The sequence below is a fragment of the Mauremys reevesii genome, linkage group 3 (genome assembly GCF_016161935.1).
Source record: "Mauremys reevesii isolate NIE-2019 linkage group 3, ASM1616193v1, whole genome shotgun sequence".
NCBI lineage: Eukaryota > Metazoa > Chordata > Testudines > Geoemydidae > Mauremys > Mauremys reevesii.
In genome coordinates, this window is record NC_052625.1 from 174,543,221 (window position 1) to 174,552,038 (window position 8,818).

At 40.1% G+C, this 8,818-nt stretch overlaps 1 protein-coding gene across 3 annotated transcripts in view; it reads left to right on the forward strand.

Annotated features, from left to right (window-relative positions):
- DCDC2C (doublecortin domain containing 2C) overlaps nt 1–1,862 on the forward strand; it is a 113,644-nt gene extending 111,782 nt beyond the window's left edge. For all 3 annotated transcript variants that reach the window (XM_039530972.1, XM_039530973.1, XM_039530971.1), the window contains exon 13: nt 1,703–1,862. The gene's annotated coding sequence lies outside the window, so the exon portion shown is untranslated. The remainder of the gene's footprint in view (nt 1–1,702) is intronic.
- The last annotated feature ends 6,956 nt before the right edge of the window (nt 1,863–8,818 follow it).

Genomic DNA, 8,818 nt, shown 5'->3' on the forward strand with positions numbered 1-8,818 from the left:
CATATCTGGTAGCATCCATTGATTCAGCGTGTCTAGTATCCTGTTTGCAATGCTGTTCCTGAGGATGGGAAGGTGAAACAGCCATAAGTGTGCTACAATCATCTCACAGTAGCTGCTGGACACTGGCCTGATCCTCAGGGCTGGCCTAGTTCTCCTGGACACAGAACCTGAGTGGGGGCCTGAAGGTGGCTTTATGCTGTCTGTGGGTTTTCAGGAGGAGTTTAAGGTACAGGTTTTGATCTATAGAGCCCTAAATGGCTTAGCACATACTGACCAAGGAAACCACCATCCCAGCATGCAATGCATTTTGTAAATCAGTAAAGGTGCTTGAGCTGATGCAAGAGGCCTCAGGGCTTAGGAACCTCCCTTGGTCCATAGTAGCACAGAGGTAGGGTATGCTGCAAAGCTAGTCTTCAATCTTTTTTGAAAAAGGCTGGAGGAGAATTGTGTGGGTGGTGAATTATTGGAAAGGGATGGTGATTTGAGGTTTTAAGTTGTCTAGCTTGCTGATTATGGGATATACTGAATAGCATTGCTGCTGTTTAGGGATACTGAAGTGTTACTTTAGAGGTGGGTCTCTAATTTATGGGAAGGACTCCTAGAGTATATGACAGCTCAAGTGACTCTGCTGACATCCACTATGATAGTGTGGGGTGGGGACAGAGGGGGTTTTTCAGGTAGGTACATCCTAAACCATTAGCTTAAATTCCATGGGGAAAACCACAGGCAGCATAAAGTCACCTTTTTAGTGTGTGTATCAATGCAGATACATTAATAAATAATTCTTAAAAGTGAAACTCGTAAGCAGATGTGTGGGGGAGGGGAGAAGGGAATGGAGATAAGCAAACCTGATTTAAACATTAAGTAGTTAGTCCTGATTGAGTAATCATAATAGTGCATCTCTATATAACTTTTAAAGCTAGCTACAGTGCTTGCAACTTCATATAGCCAGTGAGGGAGACAGTGTTGTCTAGTGATAACAGTATTGGACTGGGAGTCCAGAGACCTAAGGTTCTACTACTGATTCAGCCACGGACTTGTTATGTGAACCTGGGTACACGTGCCTCACTTGTGTGTAAAAAGACGGTAATAATGATACCTACTTATGTATATTATTTTTAGATCCTTGAATGAAGGAACCTATAAAGGTGCCAATGAGTTTTATTTATCTGCCAATGAACTCTATCTCAGATCAGGATTGAGCTTTAAATGTCCAACTGTTTTAGATTGGGATTTTAGTAGGTGAACTGGCAAACTCTTCAGTGCCTTACAGTGATAGTTTTTGTTTGCACACTTTCATATACATTTTGTTAGGCTCCTAACCTGCAATTTATAGTGTGATGCACTGTTGCAGAGCCCCACTGACTTCAGTGGGGCTCTGTGTGCATGTAGCCATCTGCTTGTGTACTGTCACCTATATATAGGATCAGAGCCTTAGGCCCCAATCCTGCAAAGACTTTTGTGCCTGTTTAATTTTATGCACTGTGAATAGTCCAACTGAAGTCAATGGGACTGATCACAATGCATGAAGTTAAGAACGCTAGCAAGATTGAGGCCTTAGATTGTAAATTGTTGTTTGTAGGGACTGTGTCATCCTATGTGTCTATACAACATTGATCATATTTTGGGGGACTTCAGTAATAACAACAAACAACAACAGTCATCTATGTTTTGACATTATCTTTTCATTTCTGTGTTTCAGGATTTTAATGTTGCAGGCCAGGATGTAGTTTGCAACTAATGAAATATCATGTTTACTACAGAGGACTATCTTCCATACCATCAGTTAAGACAGTTCCTCATAAAGAAACAAACAATAAATTCCTCCATCTTTCTTGCACAATTAGAAGTGTAAACCTTTAGTGAGTGGTTATGTGATCTTTACTCATTCATTGGGTATGTATACATGCTTCCTATTAAGCCTTGGCTAGTACGTTTGAGAATGAAGGAGTTTAACTGGAGACTGCCAAGTACTGTAATCTTTACTATACATGTTGATGATTAATTCTTTTTGTAATTTTCTGATGAGTTATTTCTCTGTTTCTGCCTAATCAGCAGTCATACTGCGAAATATAATTGCACTTGTAAGAAAATTACTGTCTCATGAGATGAATACGTTTGATGATTAAATTAGGTAGAATAAAGTAATAACAGTCACGTACTCAAGCAGAATGACATGTGGATCCTTTGCTGTGGTTTGATGACCTTTATAAAAAACAGAATAGCATTTTAGAAATAATCCAATCTATTTCAAGTCAGTCCCAACATAACAAGGAAGTGTAAAGAATTCTCAATCAGCTATATGCTTTTGGAAAATGAAGGAGTTTCACCTCAGTTAAATTAAAAATACCAGCCTTGATCTGAGGTCAACATGACATAAATCACCGAGGTAGCAAAAAATTCTCAAACCTGATAAGAAAACATATTTGCTGCTAAATTTAATTACTAAACTTGATCAGAAATGTGCTTGCAGCCTAGCATTCATATCAGCAAGAGACAGACTTCTGTGCAAACAAAATGAAATATCTGTTGTTTCCTGCATATAAAATAAATCCTTTCCTACCCACATTTTCCCTAATGATAAGCACCAGTTTTTAGCCATATCTTTACATAATGTAGTATTCATGAATTCGTAACTGTTCTTCCATGAAATACAAATGTTTGATGTAGGGCCAACACAATTCTGATTGAGAACTAACATGCAGGAGATGAAAGATTTGGAACAACTTAGGCGATATTATTCCTTGAGCTGTCTGTGACTAAGGCCCTGATTCAGGACAGTACTTCTGCAAACGAGTGTGCTGTTCTGAACCATGCTTTCCTGAATCAGGGCCTGTATGCTTAGTGTTTGGAGAACAGAGTGAGAGAGCATGTATTATGTATTCACACTTAGAAGGAAAAAACAAATTTATGGCATCCTTGAATCTCAGATTTGTTTCTGAGTGTGATGGGATGTACAAACCCTGCACTAGAATTGAAGGGGTTAAAGAGCAACTCCAGGCCCAGACGACCCCATCCAGCCACACCTGCAGAGCATGCTCCAGCTGGAGGTGGAGCCAAACAGCTCAGAAAGAGGCTGACAAGGAAGGGAGAAGGAGCTGCCCTGAGAGCTCCTGGGCAAGGGTGCTGCAGAAACCATCTCCTGGAGGAGAGGATCCTACCTGCTGAGCCCAGATGGACTGAAGGTTCAATCAGCACCTTGTTCTGTTACTGTTTTGGGACAGATCGCAAGACTTGGACAACAGCGTACGTGGTAGAAAGTGGCCCAGGGACAGCCTTAAGGTGTTCCTGGGTACTGGACATTTAGTACCTTTACAGGGCCTGGGCTGGAGCCTGATTGAGTGGGAGGGTCCAGACTCCCCTACCAACCCTCTGCCCAAGTCTCATTAAAAAGGGCCCAAAGCCCCTTACATTCTAGATTCTACCCTGGTGGGGAGGAGGGGAAGGATAAATGTCTTTTGAAAACCATAGCTGCGGTTGGATTCTTGTGGGGGAGTCAATAACCAAGCCCCTATCTTCCCAGGTACTCTGCCACACTGGGAAGAGATAGGATTGAGTGGATAACCCGACCAGAGGGTTAACTCCATCCCAAACAAAGACAAAGACAGACTGACACCAGATGTGAATTTGGTCCAGGGGGAAGACTAGAAATGTGATGACTAAAGGCCTGACCCCCCTAGCCACTAGCCAGGGCTTCCAGAGAGCACCTGGCCATCACACTGGGATTCTAATGGAAGGAAAAAGTATCAGTGCAATACTGAGGGCTGTGAACTGCCAGTTTTTTATGTCCAAAGGGCAGTTCGAACTCCAGAGTAAAAACCCTACAATGGCTAGGCTGCTGTTGTGCTGAGATTACTGCCCATCATGCTGACTAATATTGTCTTATTGTTCCCTGTCAGTCTGTTTATATCCATATATTGTAAGCTCTTTGGACTGTCTTTCTCTTCTGTGTCTGTACAACTGCTAGCACAATGGGGTTGTAGTCCATGACTGGGGCTCCTTGGCATTATGATAATACGCATAATACATAATAGTAGAGTAGTGCTTGCACTAATTAATTCTGTTCCCAAGAAGTAAGACAGGAGATGTAAAAGAGGTCTTTGTAAGGTATTGGTTTGGCAACCTTTGATGCAGGAATTATGGTGGTAAGAGCTGTTGCTTTGAATTAGATGTCCCTGGCTGCGTACATGTATCATTCATATGAGGAAGAACAGAAGCTAATCCACCCCCCTATTCTGTGGAGAATCATTTTGGTGAAAAGGCTGAGGTCAGTATACAGAGTTAAAGGAAATCAAGGCCCACTTTGTTCACTGTATTCCACAAACTTTGCTACTGTAGAGAGGCAAAGGGGAAAGTGCTAGCCCTAAGGGACCTTACGCGAATGGAGGCTCACCATAGTGGAACAGAATTCCACCACAACATCCTCCCTCCCTCAGCACCCTCCACACTGCAATCAGGACAGCTGGGGCAGGAAATATTTCTGCAGCATTCCTCCAGTGAAGAGTTCACCTCCTTTAGGAAAATTCTTTGCTGGTGAGTTACGGTTAGAATCTGGTAGCTTTGTGCAGCTCCGGTGATGGGAAAGGGCTGGAGTGTAATGCAAAATCTAGCCTTCTGCTCACCCACATACCAAACCAAACTGTACTCATTACATTGATTTTTGTTCATCCTGTCAGATAGCTCTTGTGTGTTTGTTCCAACAGTGTGTTTATGGGAATTTTTGCTTGCTATGTTGTCAGGAACTTACTGGATGATTCTAAGGGGGACCCTGACAATTGGACTGGAGGGATTTGGGTGGGGGATCAACTACCAGTACTACAGAGGTCCTAAAAGCTAGGAGAATTCTTGGACGTTGTGCTTCCAACATAAGGGGCCAAGAGTCGGAGTCATTTGATGCTGTCTTTACAAAAGAGTTATTACGGGTAAGCAATTTTCTTTTCTAATAAGATGAAATGTAATTTGAATGTAGAAAAACAATACTAACTTGGGGATACACAATTCAGCGTAAAGTACAGATACTGGTCTAGTTAAGTTTATTTCCCATTATAGCATAATAAAAATAGCTCTGAAACGACAAGCTCGTGCAACTCTGAACTGCATAGCCTCCCTAAGTAGCTGTCAGACCTTGCATCTTTGGCATGAAGTATAGGACAGTTCCCATTCTAACTTGTGAAATTTGTATTTCTGGAGCTTTTACCAGGTTTAACCTTCATAAACTGAGATGGCTCAAGAAAATGGAATAGAGGGTAATATCTCATGGCCTAGACAAATGTCTTTAAATCACAAGGTCACCTTGTGCCTCAGCAAATTAAAAAAACACAAATTACAAGAACAAATTAACTTAGAAAAAGAAAGGTACAAATGACATAACTACAGAGCACTGAACAGGAAAGCATTGTTGTGTAGCTTCTGGATGGCAAGTATATGTTTAACACAAGATCTTGAATGGAAAAGCTGAACCTGCAGTTTTTTGGTTAGGATCTGTTTATCAGGAGGGAGAGAGAAACTGGGTACTCTATTGACATATTGACTGAAGTAATGTAAACAATGAGATGTTGGTCTTAATGCTATCAAAGATGAGAAGAGCTCTCAAGTTGCAGGTAACGGAGAGATGAACAAGATATTTACTAATTATGCAGAGTTTATTTGACCCAGATGTGAATTATTTTTTGTTAAAAGAGCAATCTCACTTGATACTGGTAGCTAGTGTTTGATATGTTTGAATAAGGTCAAGACACCAGCATGGAGGATATTATATTTTGGGTATGTTTAATGTGATTTAAACATTTTGCACATGTACCTCAGCCACATTAGAAACAGAACACATTAGCTATAAATAAAAGCCTCATGAAAACCAGATTTACTTAACATTTAAAATGAGTGTAAAAAGATATGATCAGCACGGTCACCTTCCCAGAGTTCATAAAGTGTAAATCCTCCTTGAAAAACAGGTTTAACCTTAATGCCACTGCTGGCACTGCTAGATTTGTCAAGAGATGGTGGAGTGGGGCTCAGGGTCCCCAAACTCTTCTGCAGAGGCCATTGTCAGAAGCTAACATGGCAGAAAGGAAGGCAGCACATGCCATGCCTTGTTTCAGAGTACAGCAATGGGTCCTCTCCCTGACAATGCTACTGTGCATCTCTGTGAAACATCAAGGCAGTTGAATTCCTCTCGAATGATATAAAGGAGAAAACTTGTTCTTAGCTGAAAGGAATCCAGCTGGGTCCAGAATTCTAACAGAAGCCTGAGAGAGACAACCCAATATCTATCTTAATGCTGTCCATTTTTCAGATATTAGATGCTAATCCTAGATTCAGAACCCAGGGTATGTCATTTGACAAAACATGCAAGATAGGCTAGGACCAGTGGTGTGCAGAGTGCAGGGGTGAAGAGGTAGAATTACTCCTTTTTGAGAAACGATGGGCCAGAGGCTCAGCTGTATAAATTGGTGCAGCACCAAGTAAGTCAATGCAACTAGGCCAATTTATATCCGCTGAGGATCTGGCCCCATAACTCTGCATTTCCAATGTTCAGGCCTTTACTCGTTTTAGGGCGATCTTAACTTAAGAGTGTTTTTTTATTTCAAATGTTTTATTTTAAAGACGTTATAGCTCTAATTAGAGATGGGTCCAAGCCAGGTGATTTGATCTGAGCATCACTGAACTTTTGTAGGGGAGGGGTGCTAGATCACAGATTCAAACTATAACAGATGGTTCCATTCTCTACGACTGGCTAAACCAAAACTCTGGAGCCGAACACTCCTGCTATTTGGGAGTTTTCAAACTCTGGATCTGAATTTCACAGCTCATCTATTGATCTGAAAGGTTTGGATTATTTTCCTTATGTTATTGATACAAGTTTAGTGTTAATCCCAGTTTAGCAAAGTCTTTTGTCTAGGGCTGAGACCTTTGAGTCCTGATTCCCAGTCCTGTTAAGTAATCAGTAGATCACAACAAAGATAGACTTTCTTTTCTTTCCTGAGACATATGAATTACATCTGTTCCTTGCCGTTATAGCTACTATAGAACTTGGCTCCTTTTTTTTATACATGTAGTTTAAAGACAAACTGATTATAACAATGATAACAATGGGAAGGAAGGGGCATCTTTTGATATAAAAATATTGAAGAATTTCCAAATATTAAAAAATACTCTTTAAACTCATAATAAACATTAAGCTCCTACCAAGCAAGCTACAGGAGAACGCTTGTTCTTTCTGAGCTGTGATGTTAATAAGCTATTGTCACTCAAGGCGCATAAGTGGACATTGAGTTATGAGACACTGCTTTATTTGATAAATGACATTTCCAACTAGTATTTAAAAATTCAATTTCTATGTAGCAGTTGTCATGTTTCACCTTCTATTTGAACTGAAGTGCATGGATGCTATAGTGAAACTCATGAGAATGCAGATTATCAATCATTTTAACCTTCTTCTCAATTTTTTAAACTCCCGGTTTAGCAAATATTGAAGATAGCGGCAGATAAGACCATAAGGATTAGGTGGAAAATGTGAAACACATTAGCTGACCTTTACATATAAACTCTGTTGTTACAAGCCCCACACATCTTTGAGCTGCAAAAGAAAGTAATAGATTTTTGTGGAAATAAGAAAAATGTATCAATCACACTCGCTCCCTCCCTCCCTCCCTTTTGGAATATCCTCTGTGGAAGTTGCTAATAATTTCTGGACTATAATAAGTAACATAAAACACTTTGAATGAGAACAACTGTAGATACAGGTTTATTTAGTTATTTACAGATGCTTTATCTATTTTTGAGCAGTGAGTGTATTTGGAGAAGAAGGGACCCAATCATCTGAGTGCTCAGATCCCAGTGGCTTTATGGACGTGCTCATCCTCTTACAGGACTGGAATCAAAGGGGTAAATTTAGTTTAGGAAGGGAAGGAATTTTGCTTTGTCATCATTTAGACTGTAGATAGCCTTATTAGTCTTTGACGCCACGAAGGATTTAAAATATAGTATTGCTTATGAAAGCCCAACAATTGTCAGATAGGGAAAATACACGTTCCTTTTACAAGTGGTAAATATATGGGCATAAGTAGGCCAAAGAGCTAGCTATGAATATGACAAGATACTTCTTGTTAATGAAAAATAGGACTAAAACTATACTTTGCTGAGCTATATCTGGACTCATTCTGAAAATTAAGCTTCAACTTTCATGTGAGTGTCACCTTAAATTGATCTCTAGGCTTTTCCAATCAATCTTCACACATTAGATTGCTAATTCTGAGTTATAACATCCATTTGACAGTCTACACTATGGATTAAGTGTGAAATCATGCAAATACAAGTCACAAATCACAAAAGAAGAGGTTAGCCTCTGGCATGCTTAGCTGACATCTCTTGAGAAATTTCTCAGAAACTGTTTATAGTATAGATCTTTGCCAAGATCAAAGTGCAAGATAGCAAATCCCTCTGGCCCAGCCTAGCCCTTTCTACCTTAGTGCAATAATTGCCAGCAGGTCAAGAAAATTTGGTTTCTAGAGGAAATAATTTATCGAAACAACTTCAAGTGATTTCCAAAATGGAATTTGGAATTATGACTCTCTGGCTTATTAAAGTATTGATAGTTGTGATATTGACTTGCAGTAGGAAGTTTTACATTCTATTGCTAAATAACACTATAGTATGTAGAAGTAAAGACAGACAAAACAGAAATTTGCCGTGTTGGTTGCAAAACAGCTTTGTTTGAACTATTGATTTCCCCCCAGAATGAAAACACAGCGGTCCAGATGCTCATCTGCTGAAAATCAGTGCAGCTCCATTGTCTTCAGTGGCGCTATATGTCAGTGTA